Here is an 18,864-nt window from a genome sequence, read left to right as displayed (position 1 = left end):
TGTTTTATGTATGTATGCCAATGTGTCAGATAGAATGAAGCCACAACCCGTACTTCTAAGTGATCCATTTCATAAAGCCATGCTACTTAGGATCCTAATGCCTTTTTTCTTTTAATCTTTTTATAAGATAATTTCCCCTGTGTTGAATGGCAAGACTTGATTTAACATTTTGTTTACTTTATCCCATTTTAGTGATACATTAGCACCGTGTTGTGGACTTGCTGGGGCTTTCATTCGGAACAAACGGCAAAATGTTCTTATTTTAAGCCTCTCACCTTCAAATTCCTTTTCTACATTTCCTTTGCTTTGCTTTTCCGACGGAACGACTCTCCACGCCTTCTTGATCAAGACAGACAACCTAATGGCTGAGTGGGCTTTAATTTCTACGCTTCTGGCATTCAAACTTGATTTGCATTGTCATATGGAATTATTTGGTATTCAGTATAAAACACTTTCTCTTTCTCTCTCTTTTCCTTCCCTTTTCTAGACAACCAACCGCTGGGAAATTATTGTCAAAGTCTTAAAATGATTTCCCAATGATTGCTTGTTAGTACAATACAATTTCTTTCTCAGTCCTGGTCCCTCTTCAGCTCTCTTGTGGGGCCCAGTGAATCCCCCTGCGCCTGCAGCGCACACACAGCAGACACACTCCAAATGTGTGGGTCTCTCTACTCCTCTCTGCAGTAGTACTTAGGGATATCTCGGTGAGTGAACAAGAGACAAGGAGGTGGGTGTAAAAAGATAAAGTAAGCGAAGAAGGATATGAATCAAGAAAAAGATGATTCTTCACAGATTTTATAAGGGCTTTCTTTATTGGTAAGGATTAACCACAAACATTCAGTTCGACCTCTCTTGAGTGTCTACTCTGTTCAAGAACATGTGACTTTGGAGGATAGAAGAAAGCAAATGGCACTCTCGCCTTCAAGATTCTCAAAGTGCAGTCACAAGGATGGATATGTGAGCAACCAGCTGTTATTTGAAGAAGACTGTTACGGGATATACATAAAAATGGGCTAAAATGAGCCCAATGGGATCACAGGCTCGTGGTAGTTCATTCTGATTAGAGGACAAAGATGGAGGGGGCATGTCAGTGCTTGTCCCGTTTCCATAGGTGGAAGAGTTCAGGAAGGGAAGGAGAAGGTGGACAGATCAAAAAGAGAGAGGAAGAAATTATCTGGAGGTGAAAAAGAGAAATGGGAATAGAAAAAAAGAAAAAAAAAAGGAACAAAATGGCAAGAAATAGGGCCAGATTTAATTTCCAGAGAATTAACCTGGGAAATACTTATAACTCAGGAGGCTATGAATCTAAGGACTTTCTTTTAAATGCCAAAGGCATAAACTAATCTATTTAATTAGAAAAATATGCTTGTATTGCACTCTGAATAATTTCCCAGAGGAAAACTTGTTTCTTTTACAGTTAAAGTTTTTGTTTAAAGCCTCCCCCACCCCCCATTCCCCTTGCTCTACCGCAGAGCCTACACCTCTTAAGCAGGTGCTCACTCCTAAGTAATTATTGTCAACCGGGATGTGAATATGACCCTTCCAAGATCTCACATTTGTTTTTTGGGTACTGAAATAGAAACACATTAACCTAGATATACCTGAGCCCTCCAGCAGGCACTTTATAATATGAAAGAAAAAAATAAAAACTCAAAAGGCATTTCTTCAATGACTCCCCAAATCTTCACAATAGCAAATAATTCAATAGAATAATACAATAGACTTTAATATCTTACAAGGTAGTGAAAATATTCAAAATAAAGCAGAACATCCCCAGCCAATTCACCATCCTCTTTCAATAAGGTTGTAGATTCTAAGAATATTCTCTCCTATAGCAATAAGGCAAGGTGCTTAGTCTTTCTGAAACCTTTATTAAGAGAGAAATAAATTCAGGTAGCCTATAGATTGAAACAAGATAAAGTCCATTTTACATGCCACACAGTCAGGGATGCACCTAAAAATTTAAATGTTTTATCACACTTTTGCTGAGTAAAGAAATTCAAGCATATTAATTGAACTAGCACAACAATTAATTTAAATAAGATGAAAATGCTCCAAATATACTTCTTGCATTTTTGATGAAAAAGATTAAAAGGATACTCAATTCTGATCTATTCCCACCTACTTTGATATAATAAGCATCAAATTGAGAATGATACACTCAAAATAAAAACCCTTGAGGTGCCTAAGGGGCTCAGTCGGTGAAGGATCCAACTTATTTTTCAGCTCAGGTCACCATCTAAGGATCCTGAGACGGAGCTCCATATTGGCCTCACTCTGGACTGGGAGCCTGCTTAGGATTCTTTCTCTCCCTCTCCCTCCACCCCTCCCCCACCACACACATGCTCCCTCTCTCTTTCTCAAATAGATCAATCGATCAATCAATCAATCAATCAGAGATCCTTACCTAAGAATGAAGCAAAAGTATACCGAAGGGTGTAACAGATAGAAAAGGAAAGGAGGGGCACTGCTGAAACCTCGCAAATACTAACACTTTATAATTGAAACAACATATTTTTAAATCTTTGTAGTAGTTCTAGGGAAAATAGTAAGTTTCAAAACCAGATTAACTCATATTTTCCCTTCCTTTAATTCTAAAAACAGAAATGGCTATTCTTGGGACATAGTGCAATGTGCTCTAAAATGTAATGTGCTTTTGGGCCCGAGGAACTTTATTACCTGGAGACTTTGTGTCCAGAGTCAACCCTCTAATATTATTAAACACTGTGACCAACAATTCATTTCAAGGAGTTTCCTCACATCCAAGTGACCAGAATTTGAACCTGTGTTTGGGTGGCTAAAGGCAACATATTTCACTATAAGTAAAGAACGGGGTTTAAATCTCAAGGAAGGATTTCTTAATATCTATTTTTGCACTGAATATTAAATACACTTAGCATACTTTTATGAACAACCATGACTTACGGTTTTAGAAACATGTGCATGTAATTGTTCTGTTTTATAGGTTATTTGAATGCATACACCATAATTCTTTACACAGTCTGTATACATATGTGTGAGTAACTCAAAAACTCAATGAATATATTTCTCTAGGTTAACAAAGGTGTGATGAAAGCTTTATTTTTATTTGCCTTTGCTATTATTTACTGCTTCGCCCAAACCATAAAACCATTCTTACAACTAACAACGAGATCTGTTAAAATGATCTTACCCTAGGAATTATACAAACACGACTTGCAAGTTATTTTTATATCAAATCAACTCCAGTTTGACATGGTTTCCTCAATCACTAAAAGGCATGCTACGCTCACATAAAAGGATTGATATCCCACAAACGTGCTGCCGTGTGTTTTTTCCTGGAAAACTCAGAATAGGATCTGTCAGGTATATCCGCTAGCGTAACAAACATGTCACCCAGATTTGCATTGGGAATTAAAACATTCTGTAGCCTGACAAAAGGCTATGTGTTTCTAGCAACCGTGACGAAAAGAAGGCATTGCAATACCTAGATGTTGTGAGTTAAAAGTCCCTCATCAGACAGCTTGAAAAAGCACTGTAATCCCATGATGGAGCTTCCCTGAGTGGCAAGCCGAGCTCTGCAGAGCCGCCGCTGCATCCGCAGGCCAGTCATCCAGGCAAGTCTAATTCCATCTCCTGCAAACCCGACATTGTCTTTTATTCTTGCGTTCACATACCAGTTATATCAGAACCACGAAGGTAGGAAAATGTATGTGTAGAAGGTGAGAAATGTCACTGATATTAAAAATCCAACCCACATTTTCTCTAGTGTCAAATGCGGAACAGTAATACAGTATTTATAGAAAAATACTAGAATCACAGTGCAATAAGCAAATGATGCTAATAAACTTACAGGACAAGACCATAAAATTTATCCCCATTATTTTAATAAAAAGGATGGCACTGCTAGTGTGAGTGAGGCACCAGAGCTAGGAATATCTCCATTTATATTCCACATTCTTCACAATCTGCCTTAAATAGTTTCACTACATTACCCCGTTTCTTAGTTTCAAAAGAATGCCCAGAAGATATTTCTAACAATATTTTGTACACCTCGAAATGGGTCTGCACAGTTTTTAATCAGAGATGTGTGACAACTGAAAAAAAAAATTCTCTTCTGCATAAAATAGAAGAAATACTGTAATCAATACAATTTGGTTTGAAATGCCACAGGCTACACTTGTTTTTCAGGTATTAATGGAAAACAGGCATCAACTTATTAGCAGTTCCATAGGGCAGTATTTTAGAAATATTTCCTATCACTTAACTCTGCGCGTAATTCAGTTGTGTCATTAGCTCCACAAGCAAGGCTTTTCTGTAAGAAAGATGTGACATAAACCAAATAAAGTGCTCATCACAAATGAATATGTTTAACTTGTACAAATAAAAAACAGATTGCCTGGCAAACGTTCTAATAACTTTATGCTTTAAAGTGCAACGCCTATTAAAATTATTTATTAGAAGTGTTCTTTTTATTGACTAAGTATAACTGACATGCTGATTCAATTCTGATACATGAAATACCGTCCCACCTACATATCTCTACTTCAACATGATGAAGGGCAATGAACCACATTCATCATCAAGAAATATTAGTACTCACATTCTTCAATTTCTGTGAGACAAAAAAAAAAAATACAAATCAGAAAGTGACATAGACTACCACTATCAAGCTGCAATTTAGCCCGTTTTTTTTTTTTTCTTGGCCATCTTATTATACAGTACTACTTTTTTCATTCCTTCACTTATTTCAATTGTGCTGATATGCTAAGGACATAAGCACATCTTTAAGAATCAGAAGCAGGCATAATTAGATTCTACACCAACAAACAGAACCTGAATGCATTCTTCACACCAGAAGCTTACCTTCATGCATCTGATCCTCCCCTCCAACACAGGGGCTTGAACTTTATCGTCCCATATCCAGACAAGTAAAATGAGACCAAGGAATTAAGTAACACATTCCAGTCACATAGCAAATAGTGTCACAGGCAGGATTTGACCACAGATGTGACTGAAGCCAAATTTTATTGGTTAATCCTGTTAGCATTAGCAATGCTATAATTAATTCTGTTCACTATCTTTCTCCAAAATATAAGTAATGTGAAACGTGGCTTACAAATTAACATCCCTTGATCTCCAACGAAATGGCTTCTTCTGTTTTCTCCCTACTAAATATACAAAACCCAAAAGTGCACTCCAAGACACCATGGCCTTGAGAGCGCTCATCAAGGCATCTGTGACTCAGTCCTGGCCCTTCCGTGGAGTGAAGGGAGGGGTCAAAACACCCTGGAGCCCCATCCCGTCTGAGGAAGCACCATTTTGCATTTAGCCTGATCAGAGGGGACACCTTTTTGCAATACACACTAAGTCACCATCTTAAAAGCCATTGCCCCAAGTGCCATCAATACATTTGTATTATTTTCTAGAACGGGATGTAGGAATTTATTAGACATTTTCTTTTCTTTCTGATATCCAGTTTCCTTTCAGTCAGAACAGACATTAAATATAGGACATGGTGAAGTCCTATTGCTAGACTAGGGTCTGGAGAGAGGTGATTCAGTTTAGTCAACTTAATTCAACACTCACTTATTGATGGGAGTTACCCAACTGATGGGTCTTTGAAGGAGGAGGTGTTCTCAGGATCTTTATGGAAAAAGATGACTGGAAAGATGAATAGTGAATTGTCATATAGGAGCAGAGAATGAACTGAGAAGTGTTAAGAGCTGCTACATCTTGTCTTGGGATATCATTCTTTTTCTCTCAGGGAGACATGATGTGTAAGGAAGACGTCCAAGCAAGGTTTGAAGGAGGAGCAGAAAGTGAAATATGTAGGCGCATGCTAACATTGCTCGTACCTTTTGCTTCTGTAATGATTTTTTAAAGTATAAAAATGCTGGTGTGTCAAATATATATTCAGTGTTCAAGAATACAAATAGAAAATTAACTACAAAAGGCACACTTTGGCTAAATTCAGCTTTTTTTTTTTTTACAGTTTTGCCTAAATTCTCTCACTCATAAGTAGTAAATACCTACACTAGGTTTGTACAACCTCAATCTGAAAGTCATTTTCTTACTTTCTAGCTTTAGTGAATTTGGTCCTGTAATTTACCCTCTTTGAGTTTTGATTTTTTTTCCATCTCTCTCTCTTTTTTTTTTACTTATTTTTTAATAAGTCTTTTTTTAAAATTTTATTTATTTATGATAGTCACACACACAGAGAGAGAGAGAGAGAGAGGCAGAGACACAGGCAGAGGGAGAAGCAGGCTCCATGCAGGGAGCCGGACATGTGGGACTCGATCCCGGGTCTCCAGGATCGCGCCCTGGGCCAAAGGCAGGCACTAAACTGCTGAGCCACCCAGGGATCCCTTTTTTTCTCTTACGTGAAAATTATACCTATAATAGGATTTCTGTAAGGATTAAATGAGGTAAAGTATGCAAAAGCCTTCATACAAGGTCTAGCATTTAATGAGCTCTTAATAATTGGTGGGCATGACTAACTTTCGGTTTATTGGCTGGTCTGCTTGTTCTATGGAAAACATAATGTGTCTAAAATGCCTGCAAGAAATCTGACTGTACAATATTTTAAATCAGTAAACTTAGTTTGATTTCCAGTTTCCTCGAGTAAACTTTCTTGTCATTTACATGGCAAATTTATTTCTAATAAATGCAAAGAGGAAGCTGCCACCTAAAGCTCTTAGAGCTGATGAATGGAACAAAAAGAGGACATTTTCCTAATGTTAGTACATAATTGCTCTTGCTTAAAATTGTTCCCTTCAGTTTCAAACTTTGCCTGAGAAGTATCAAAGGCTATCATGTTAGGCCAAGATTTTGTACTAATTGTGTATTCCATTCTTTAAAAAGCCCTACTATGAGAGGAAAAAGCGGTAGGATTTTTATAAAACAATCACAATAAATTTCCTCCTGCCTTCTTTCTCCCTCAGTGAAAATGAGAAACAGTATCATTAGAGGAAGACAAGAGGCAGGATTCATAGATAGACTGGCTCTGAAGAACAAAAGATAGCTAACAGTTAGAGATAATTCAAACAGTGGGCTTTGATGTTCTTTTTTAGCTCTCCTATTAAATACTTCCTCTTTTTGCGCATTCCAGTTGTACCAAATATGAAAAGCCCATATACAAAAGAAACAATAAAATGCGTGTTAATCTAATAACAGAATGTCAAGAACAGAAAACCTCCCCTACACAGTGTAATTGAGATTGCCTACACCACAGACAGTTTATGATCAGAAACCTTGGGGAAAAAAGCCATCAATAGAAATAATGTTTCTACTGTGAGCTCATGGTCACAGCAAGGCTACAAGACCAGGGACATAAAGCCCTATTAATTGTACTTCCCAGGGGTCACCAAACATCTCTGTTTGCCTGCAAGAGCCCCGATTTATACCTTTTATCCAGTGTAATTATTAATAGAGTACCTTTAACTCCTTTAACTCCAAGTGTCCCACTTTGGACAATAAATTATATAGTTGTCCTAGGCTTACCCGTACTCCCTTTCACTTCCTTCTCCTTCTCAAAAAAAAAAAAAAAAAATTAAAAATTAAAAAATAAGACTAAGGGCAAGCTATTTTAACTCTTCAGGTTATGTGAAAGGGGAAGAAAAAAGTTACCCTGTTTTCTAAGCTCAGCTATTCATTTGACTACCTTTCATTTTCTTACAGCAAGGACGATTTCTAGTCTGAATTGAATTTGACATGATCCCATTCACCCACAAAATATTTTGGGCAGCACCACCCCTGCCTTTCTCCACTACCCTCTCTCTCTTATGAATTTCTGCCTGACTCTACGGCACAATGTTGAGTCTGCTTATTGAATTCTATTTGAAATTTTCAAGGAATTATATCTCACATGAGGACTCCTTAATATAATTGCTGTTTCTTTAAAAAAAAAAAATCAAATGTTCAACTTAGGTTATATAGCCAAGAATAGCAGCTCATATCAGCTGCAAGAAAGACTGAGCACCTTACAGCAAGAGCCCCTTAATCAAAAAGCAATCTTTTGGGATGAGTTAGTAGTACTTTGCCTCCAGCACTAACCAGATCCCCTACTTTCATTGTATATTTCCACAGGAGTCTAATGATGAAATATATTAGATCTTCTCATAGGTGAAGTAGAAACACACTTAAAGCATTGCCTTCTACGGGTGGCACAGGGCTTCTAAAAACAGGGAGCGGGGGAGGTCAGCAGCAATAACTGCATCCGAACCAACAATGAATTCCACAAGCAAAAGCCGTGACAAAGAAGTGGGGAAATTCCCCCCTCTCATAGGAAGATTCATGGGATATTCATGATGTGTAATACCGCAAAGGAGAGAAACACAGAACACTTTGGTTTTGTAATGAGCGGGGCTGGTGGTACAAAGTTTCATTTAAAAATAAAAGGCTTACCTTTGAGTCAGGAGGATGTCCCAGAACTTTATCCAGAAAAGCTTCACAGCTGCAAAGAAAAAAAATAGAATTCATTTGAGGAAAAATATTCTGGTACGGGAAAATAAAGATTTACATTTATCCAGTGGGCTTTATCTACTCTAGATCTACAAAAAAACAAGCATTCGATAGTGGGTAAGAATATAGAAGGTTATGGGTCCTCATCATTTGCACACAGAGGGCATGGATTGCATTTAATTGCATTATTTTATTTGTCTTTTATTTATTTTCACATATGCATATAACTTCGCATATTCATACACATACAGACACACAGAAATGTTTGCTTCCTTGTAGCATCACAGCTTTACATACACACACATACACAGCAGCACCTTCACACACGTCAAGGCTTAGGAGCATGTGTGGTAGGCACAGTATCTCTCTTCCTCAAATTGTGGTCTTAGAAACCACCCCCCAGCCACCCCCAATATGGTGGGGCCCTAAGAATAGGATAGGAGGTAATATCTTAAATTTTTGTTGTACCTTCAAAACAGCTGCAGAGTCCTTTCTGTTCTGCAAGTAGCCTAAAGTCAAACAGATAAAAATAAATCATGAATCAGGGTAAAAGGCTATAAATATGCTATATTTGTTTTTTTTCTGTCGGTTTTGTTTTTGTTTGTCTTGTTTTTAACCTTCACTGATTTGGGGGAAGTAATTAAGTGTTTTGGCATAAAAGATCTCCTGCTGGGTGATAGGCTACATGGGGAAGGGAAATTAGACAAAAGGTATTGAGTAATAACCACAAATGACTTTATAGCCCATTCTGTTTGAATGTCAATAGAATTTGAAAGCAAGATTTGCAGAAGATAATCAGCAATGACTCCCCCAAGTATAATCAGGAATTGACTATAATCAGCCATTTGCAAACTCTTACCTGCCACTATGATTTCTTATCCTACTGGGAAAAAATGGCATGGTGACCCAAAAGCTCAAAATTACGAATGGCAGAAATTTCCAAATATAAAAGCCATTCACTATCTTTCCAGAATTTATCAGCATTGAATTAATTTGGCAGATTCTTAATGACTTTGCCAAGTGATGAAGTATGCATCACATAACATTGTGTGTGCTATTATGAGCTGCTTTGAAGCTTTTAAGTCTTCAAACGGTGAAGGGAAGGTGATAAAACAAATAAATATAACAATACATTGTTCAAATAATGGCTGTATAAATAAAAATTATATTGTAAAAAAATAAAGAAAAACCCATAACTTGAAATACACCAAAAATATATAGTCTCTCATGTTAAACACTGCCCAAGAAGATGAAACCTGTGTTTGGATTTGTTCTTTAATAGTGAAATATTCAGCTAGGTGAACAAATTGAAAGAGAAACTGATAAGAAACAATAATTGTTTTATACAATATTAATTCAGTTACAATGACTTTCACCCGCATACCTAGGCTAATGAACTTAATCAAACAAGGCACTGCTGAAAATGGACTAATGGGCTTAAAATGAAAAAACCCCTGCCTTCCAAATTTAGATATGGATTTTTTTAAAGGGTCTTATTTTTGTTTCAAATTTTAATCTTTAAGAAAAGAGGAGATTCCCTGGATGGCTCAGTGGTTTAGTGCCTGCCTTCGGCCCAGGGTGCGATGCTGGAGTCCCAGGATCGAGTCCTGCATCGGGCTCCCTGCATGGAGCCTGCTTCTCCCTCTGCCTGTGTCTCTGCCTTTCTCTCTCTGTGTCTCTCATGAATAAATAAATGTAATCTTAAAAAAAAAGAAAAGATGTCACCATCTATCAGAAATCATATTTCTCAAGGGAGACAGACTATATATAATCAATGTGTCTAAATAACAGGTAAAAAAAAATTCAGTCAATGATAGATTTTTTTTTTTTTTAATGTAGTCACTTCACTCACATGATATTTACCACATTACAATTCCTGGTCATGCTGAGCATTAGGAAACCCTGAGTAAGCCACGTCGATGGTTATTAAGATACTATGCTAAAGAAAAATATTTCCCAACAGGAGGTACTAATTAGATAGCCAACAGCATATAAAAAGCATCAAAATGAGAAATAATAAAAAGACAGCAATTGTGTCCAGGCTGGATGCTCCTATTTAGCAGCTGAAACATCACTGAGATACTATGATCTCTTCCTTAAATGTCCAGGGGTTTAAGCTGTTAACGGATATAATTCCAAATTTTATTCAATATAATTCGACAAATACCTATCGTGCATCTAAAATGTGCCAGAGGAATTAAAATATTCAGAGGAATCTAAAAGAGATCAATTCTAAAACGAGAGGAGTCACCCAAGCCAGGGCTTCCAGATATTTGGAAATAGGAACCATCAGGAACAAAAATATATAAATATTTTATTAAAAAGCATTCATTGATTTTTAATTACAAGCCATCTTTTAGCATTAAATTAAAAATTATTGATAAATGTAGAAATTTTCTAAATGCCACACTATTTTGAACTTTCACTGGGGACCAGAGATTCTCCTAGCAAAAAAAATAAATCTCCTGAGGAAAAAATCCCCTTAGCTAGCCATGTTTGTTCTTTCTTATTACCCCGAAAGGTGCACGGTTTGCCGAATCTTGTGCACCCTTCTTTCTGTTCATATGGCTAAAAGCAGCCTCTCATCAGTTTCCACAGTGACTCAAGGAGTGAAATGGGTTTCCTCCAGACATTCCACTTTGTTTCCATTCCCAACTCTTTGGGCAAAGCGTTGTCTAGAAACTGAGTCAGGGAAGCTGGAATGTTAGGGTATGGGAGGGTTAAGTTAGGGAGGGATGATCCTGTTCCCCTGCTAACATTTTGTGCCCTGTGGTCCTGCATTTTTTCTCGTTTTTTTTCTTCTCTGACACCTTCATTCTGGAGTGTGTTCTTTACAAGATTCCCACTGTGTCTGTACCGATCTGGAGGACTGGCTCACAGAGCTGTTAGAGTTTCATCTCTATGAAAGACCAAGACACAGTGTTGAGAACAAATTTATCCTTGGAAAGGGAGCATCAAACCACACAAATGATGTCCAAAGACAATGCTTCAGGATCAGAAGTCAGGCTTCCTCCCTCCCACACCCCTTGGGTTTTCTCCTGATTTCAAGCAGGAGGAGATTCCACTGGCCAGACACTGCTAGATTCCAAATAGAAAACAGCTACTGGAAAACTCAGAGAGTGATTTTCCTTGGGGAGAAATCCCAGCACACAGCTTCTCTGATGGTGGCACAGGCAGCAGATGGCAGCGTGAGCAGGGGTGGGAAGTCATCATTCAGAATCAGCAAATCAGCTTTGCAGCAGGTGCGAGCACAGAATAAAGTGGTAGGATTGGTGGGAGCAGCAATCCGGTTCCACAGAGCAGCCTTTATTCGGTGCCAAGGCTCACTCAATACCCCAGTGTCCGTGAGCTTCTAGATCAGAGAGAGATGGTGGCTTCTGTGGGTCCCAGACGTAAAAGCACTAGCGCTGGAGGCACAGCCATAGTGACAGCTCCCTCTACCGACTTGGGCAGTGACAGTTCAGGGGCTTTGCGGACCAGCAGTCAGAAGTCCCTCATTAATACTGCATGCCTTTGCCTCGTCCAAGGATCCTTGCCCACTCTCCTTCCTCTGGGTTGGATTTGCCTCCCATATTGTTTAATAGTGCCAAGAACATCTCTCATCATACTCTATCTTAATTGTTTAACATATCTCCATTGTTTAACTTTGCTTGTTCAAGTTAGGGGTGCTACCTGGAGACACCTGTGCTTAGCACACCTGCCACTCTATAGTAGACAGATGCTTGTTGAGTGAATCGATGACTTAACAAACAAAAGCCCAACTTGTTCCAGAAAACATCTCCACTTACACAGGAAGGTAGGCCACCTAATTCCATGTCTTTACCAGCCATGAGCTTTTGGACTTCTCAGAGGAGAGAGTGGAATTCAGGATTTGGGAATGGAGAAGACTGGGGGGAAAAAACCTACATTGCATCTTCCCTGGACCTGATTTGCCCCTGTTTTGATGAAGATTTTTATCTTCTTTGTCTAAGCCTGTGAAAGGGAGGGAAGAGAGCCTGCAGGATGTCAATATGGAGGTATCAGCAGAGATACAAGAAGGTGCATAAAAGGGCCAACTCTGGTTAGCTGAGTTTCCCCAACAGCCTACAGCCCATGGTGTGATGTGTTTTTTTGGCTCAGGAGGGAGACAGTCACCTCAATGTTTGGAGAATTTTCTCTAGGTAAATATTTATTCTAGATTTGGAAAGCAGTTAAGCATCACCACATTCTCATGAACATGTTTTCCCATTTTGAAAAAATAAACACTCTCACACAAGGCTGTAGGATACCCCATCCTGCCGGGGCTGCAACCAGATTGACTTCAGTTTCCCTCACAGACCACTAACCAAATATATGACCCATGCCACTTTTTAAACCGCACCGCGTTAAATTATTTGGCAGGACTACATCAAACATGAAATTTGTATCTCTGTCTCATTAAGAATGATAATAATTATACATCTGCCCATAATGATAAATTATTACATCAAATGCGAAGGATCGGTCTGCCTAATACTATAGGAGACACTGGCTTTGCTGAACATTCTGATATTCAAAAACTTGAAACGGCATGAGTATCACTGAAGTTCTTGGCAGAGGGGAGATAGCAGCAAAAGTAGAAAATCTTGGCCTGCTTTTCACATGTTGGGGTGGAGGGTTGCAGAGAGTTTGTGAGGGTACTGAGGCGAGGTTCTCGACAAAAGACTGCAAATAACAGCAATCCATCAAAGACTGTGGCTTATGCTGCTTTGTTTCTTTAACCACCCTCACGTAGGGAGCTTAGTGCAATTTCTTCAGGCATAAAGATAATGCAGTATGACCGGAAGAGTGTCTGATTTGGATGGACTGAAATCAAAGCCCCTGCCTATATTGGAGCAGGTCCCTTCACACCTTAGCCCTAAGTCACTACACCTATAAAACAGAATTGATGGTAATACTGCTCTGGGTAGTTATGAAGTTTTAGTAAAATACAGCATGTGGAAAAAAAAAAAAAAACCTTGGAAATATGAACACCTCCACAAATGTCAGAGTTAATACATTTGTGTCACTACCTTATTCTAGATAGATTTTCATGTTGGTTTTAAGGCAGCTAAATCAGTAAATATAACATGCTTGTCATTCAGAAGACAAAATATCTGGAAGTTGACTTCATTTTTCATGTTTCAGGTTCCATCCAGATATTTAGGCACTTTGGAACCAGCATAATTTTTTCTTCCCGATGCATTTCATTTCTGCGAGGAAATTGTGCCAGAATTCCGCATGACTCTAATAAGTCACATTAATTCTTATCTTTTTCAGTTCAATTAATGTTGCCATTGCAAAAATCAAGATGCAATTATAATTTCTCTTTCGGGGAATTCTATCTATGTGTGAGGTGGTGGTAATGATGGCGTGGGGGTGTTGATAGGGTGTTACTTCAAAGTAGCTGTCCTGGAAATAATGAAGGAATGCATCAAGCATAGCGGAAAAAGCAATGAATCAACTACAGATGGGAAGAGGTATTTGTTAAAAATATAGAAATCTCAGGAGGATAGAGAGAAAGATTTGAGTCTATGTTCACCGCCAAATATGCATATAAAGTATAACTGTCCTTCATCCTAGAAGATCGATCTGCTAAGATCTCGCTTTCTGTGGCTAAAAGCCCCATGTGCACACTTGAAAGCTATGCTTTGGTGGGTGGCTATGAGCTGCTCTTCACATTCTGCTGTCACTCGGGGCTCCGCCTCTTCCCCTCCTAGGGTACATGCCACATTTGCTCACAGGGCAGACTCAGAAGCCAGGTCATCTGTTGGCAGCTGTTTCCCAGCCTTCTGTAGCTGTTCCACTCCGCCTCTGGAATGCTTTGCTTCTGCAAACTCTCAAGATTTAGTTCATCCATGCCCCCCCCATGATTTGCACTTTCCTCCATTTTGACATCCTCATGGACCCTCCACACAGTAGGCACTCAATATGTATTTGCTCAAGCAATTAGTAAATAAGTGAGTGAAAGAGTTCTGCTGATACCAAAGAAAAATCAGCAGTTGTATTGCACTTAGTATGATTCCTGAGTGGGTAGCTCTCAATTCGTAGTCATCTCTTCTTGCATTTCAATGGTAATATTTAATGTGCTTTAATACCTAAAAACAGCTCAATATTTTTAAAACTTAACAGAAATTAGGCTTTTAGAAATGTCATCTCTTTATTATTCTCTTCTTTGATCACCTAGCAGTATTAGAAGTATGTCACTGGGGTTATAATGTTCATACCATGGGAGCCCTGACCCCAGCCCAGCCCCAGCCCAGCCCCAGCCCCAGGAATGGAAGAGGCCTTACTTGAAATCTACCCTAGAATAGGGAGATAGAACTTGGCTAACTAGAGGCCATAGGCCAAATCCAGCCCACACAGTCGATTTTTATATGGCCCTTGACCTAAGAATTACGTTTTTACATTTTTAAATGGTGCCATATGACTATTACATGAAATTTAAACTTCAGCATCCATAAATAAAGTTCTATTGGAACAAAGCCATACCTATTCACTTACATATTGTTTATGGTTGCTACTATGAATTGTAGTTGTGATAGGCACCTTGTGGCCTACAAGTCCTAAAATGTTTAACGTCTGACACTTTGTAAAAAAAAAAAAAAAAAAAAAAAAAAAGTTTATCAATTCCCATTCTAAAACCACAGCTATAGTTCAGTGTTGGCATTTCACACAATCCATGCAAATATTTGTTTAATAATTAAATGCACAAAGTCAGCTCCTAAACAGGAGATTAATCTGAGATTATTTTAGGAGCCCTAGTATTCAAATAACATCTATGATAACAGAAATCCTGTAATGACACATTTATTTCTTTTTTCTTTGGGAGAAATAATATGGCGTCCAGCTCTAACTTTTTTGAGACTTTCTAAAAAAAAGATTTTATTTATTTATTCATGAGAGAGAGAGAGAGAGGCAGAGGGAGAAGCAGGCTCCATGTCAAGAGCCTGACGTGGGACTCGATCCCGGGTCTCCAGGATCAGGCCCTGCCTGGGCTGAAGGCGGCGCTAAACCGCTGAGCCACCGGGCTGCCCTTTTGAGACATTTTTGTGCAAATTTGCCACAGGCACCCTCCATGGGCAATAAATTATAGAAAGCAACCCATGCTTCCAGGAAAATCCAAACCTGTCCAAGATGCAGGGCTGGGTAAATGGAGTGATGCTGGGATTTCATTCTCCATTCACCCCTTAGATTGATGTTTGGGGACAGGACACAAAGAGCACAAAGATAAGCGGTGGCTTTGGGTATCATGTAAAACCGTATCAGACTGTCTTAATGCTTCTAGTGTGACTAAGTTGCCACTCTTTTGTAGACTTGTCGGTTATGTATTTTCTTTCAAGGATTTTGATGGAGAATTTGCAGAGACAGCATGAATATGGAAAGGACTTTCAGATTCCAGGATCGAGGCAGGTTTGTGGATGAAATTCAGAAGGAAATCTTGTGACCCAACAACTTGCCCACCATTTTGCCAAGGGCCAATCAACACTGAATGTCCAGATATACTAAGCCCATTCTTAGGAACACCCTAGACTTGTACTGTATTTTTTGAGAACTAGGACCTTGCAGAAATCAACACTAGGGCAAGGTATTGTGAATATATGAATTGATCTTTCAGCTCAGCCAAATGGCTTCTCAGGCAAATAACTGCTCTCCAGACCTTTGCAGCAGAACCTAGGGAGAATTGTCATTTTAGTCTATTACAGGGGAGCAGGACTCACCCTCCCACTATTGAATGAAAACAAGAAAGTTGGCAGGTCAAAAGATTATCATAATATACAGCCTTTCAAATCACAGTGGAGATTACAGATCTGGCCACTTGCTTTCCACCCAATCAGTAATAAAACCAGTTCTCATCTTCCAAAATGGGGTTGGTTTTCTATGTTAGCCTCAAAACAAAAACATGCCGCTTAGCAGGATATCCAAGATAGCACCTCATAGCATGGCCCCGGCCAACATGCTTGTCACCAGGTTTAGTCAAGTTTTCATAAACAAACAGCTTATTGCAACTAATGAAAAGAATGCCCGATCCAGGCAAAATGAAAGCAATTTAGGTCTCTCGTATAACTTCTGGTTGCTGAGCTGCTGCTCATATCTCCTCTTTTCCCCTCAGTGCCAGATAAACCTCTGTTGGTTACAACTGGCAAAGCACAGAAAAAAAGTGGTTATAATACACAAGTGGTCAATGAGGCAGCCTTTAAGGAAAAACACTGCTGATAAGATAAACAGCTTGTGATGTCCTTAATTATAATATTTCATACTCATTTAGCCATCTCCACATCACAGAGCTAACAAAGTGGATTTCAAACAGGAAATAAGACTCCTTCCCACCAGCCCAGAGGCCTAATTATAAAATAGCAACCTACTTTTTCTGTAGTGAATACAGGGCTTTTTTTTTTCTCTCTCCTCCAACAGAATTTATTGAGCTCATTACTAGGCTGCTTATGAAGTGATTTGAAATGAGGCAACATTAAAGCATTCCACAAATCCCTTGTACTTAGTCATCCTGACACTTTATTTGAACTCAGAGCATTGATATGGGATAACTGTAGCAGCCCCACACTTCTGACTCTATTATCTGACAGGAGGTCTGGAATCCGAAAAATGATATATCATCAAACTTTCTTAATCATCACAATAATTTGTCGGAAAGAACCAGGTATAATTCGGGCAACACCAGAGGGGCTTTGCTGCTAGAAACAAGGCGAGTGCAGCATGTGTCAGCCTTAGAGGAACACAGCCACATTAATCAGGCAGCGAAAGGACCGAAGGCAGTGTATGGACGTGTGTATTTTAAGAAAAATTGACAGATAGGCTTCAAAGCCAAAAGCACTGAACTCCCTGCATGCTATTCGTACAACTCTAACTTCTGTTCTCTTGTAATCCAAGAGGCAGTTGTAGACTGACCCTCACTGGGTTATCACCGAGGCTAATACAGCACAGTTAAAAACTGTATCTGCAAAAGTTTCAAAGAGGAAAAAAAAAATCTCTGAGGAAGGACACAAAAGTCTATGGAAGTTGACTATCTGTTATGTGAAAATATGGCTCATTTTTTGCTTTTTATTTCTCTTTCCCTAACTTACTGAACCAGTAATGAATCAGAACCTAAAGAAATGTCTCCTGTTTAGAGAGGAATTATGTTTTATATCTCAGTGGATCCTATCTGTACCCTGATGTGCAGTCTGCCTTTGAAAAATGTCAGTTTTTAAGGAGAAATTTCATCAAGGAGAAGGTATGTGGGTGCATGTGTGTATCTGAAGTGGAACATCCCCAGCTTGAAAGAATAATGAATCTCAAATGCAGTAGGGCTATGTCTTTTCAACGATAGCTCTTACCAATCCTTACTACATTCTTTAATCACTGTTCAAAATCCAGAGGCCATACTTATAGGTAAATGCAGTTGTTTCATCAAGAAAACATTGAAAGAAACTTCAGATCAGTAGAAAGGACTTCTGGTTTTTCTAGCTCAGGCCTTTAAGTAGTGCTGCAACATGATGATAAGTTCTAGGGGAGTCCCATTTGAATAAAATACCAGAACATATGATGTCTACTGTTACCCCTGAGATCTTCAACATTAACAGTTAAATTTCAAACCAAATCCATTACATCTCAACTGAAAATATGTCCCTCAAATGACTTCCCTTAGGAAAACTATTCATCAGCATCCCTTAAGAAAGTATGAATGAATGGACGGTACCTGATATAATATTTTCCTCAGGAGAGAAAAGAGTCTTTGCTTTAGTCACAATCTCCATTATCCCTATATAAACCGAATGTTGACCACATGCAAGGTTTGGGACCAAGTTCTGCAGATTTTTTCAAAAGGAAATCCCATGAATTCACATCTAGAACTTCTTTTAGCTCACAGCTGTAGAATTAGAAGAAGCAAAACATGGGATTTAACATATTCCATAGTTAAACTCCAAGAGGATCAGACCCCATCATTGATAATGTAACATGCATATCACCAATAACTCTGAGATACCATGCCTGGAAAAGAGGTCTTCCTAGATTTGTTTCCTGAAGCTCTGCTCACTTATATTTTGGACACCCTGGTCTCATAAAGTCTTAAGATAATCAAGTGATTAGTGACCTCCATTTCCACTCATTTAAGCTCATCTACTAGTACAACACACCCTGGATCTCAGCATCACTCAGAGCCATTGTTCTTCCTAGAACTTGGATTATCTACCTTTGCTCCCATTCTGTTGATTCTATTAGACTTACTATTCATCATGAAATGCTTTGCTCTCTTTTCTCCCAATTTATCAATTCATATTCTTATTTTTGCTAGTGTCCTATCTAGGTTCAATCCCATAGGACTCATGTCAAACATACAGTCATTTAAGATGGTGTAGCACGATGATTAGGAACAGGGAATCTAAGTCTAAACTGTCTCCACCACTAAATAAACTGTGTGTGATT

The 18,864-nt window shown here is 38.7% G+C and overlaps 1 long non-coding RNA gene across 1 annotated transcript in view; it reads right to left on the bottom strand.

The window, feature by feature from the left end:
• The window catches only part of LOC118350468 (uncharacterized), a 51,356-nt gene extending 32,791 nt beyond the window's left edge, over nt 1–18,565 (bottom strand). Inside the window, exons 1-4 of the long non-coding RNA XR_007401506.1 lie at nt 18,425–18,565; nt 18,137–18,307; nt 8,911–8,951; nt 8,386–8,434 (exon numbers count right to left, since the gene is read on the bottom strand). This is a non-coding gene — a long non-coding RNA (uncharacterized LOC118350468). The remainder of the gene's footprint in view (nt 1–8,385; nt 8,435–8,910; nt 8,952–18,136; nt 18,308–18,424) is intronic.
• Between the last annotated feature and the right edge of the window lie 299 nt (nt 18,566–18,864).

The sequence above is a fragment of the Canis lupus genome, chromosome 12 (assembly GCF_003254725.2).
Source record: "Canis lupus dingo isolate Sandy chromosome 12, ASM325472v2, whole genome shotgun sequence".
Lineage (NCBI taxonomy): Eukaryota > Metazoa > Chordata > Mammalia > Carnivora > Canidae > Canis > Canis lupus.
Note: the sequence above shows the minus strand (reverse complement) of the source record. Positions and strands in the feature narration are given on the sequence as shown.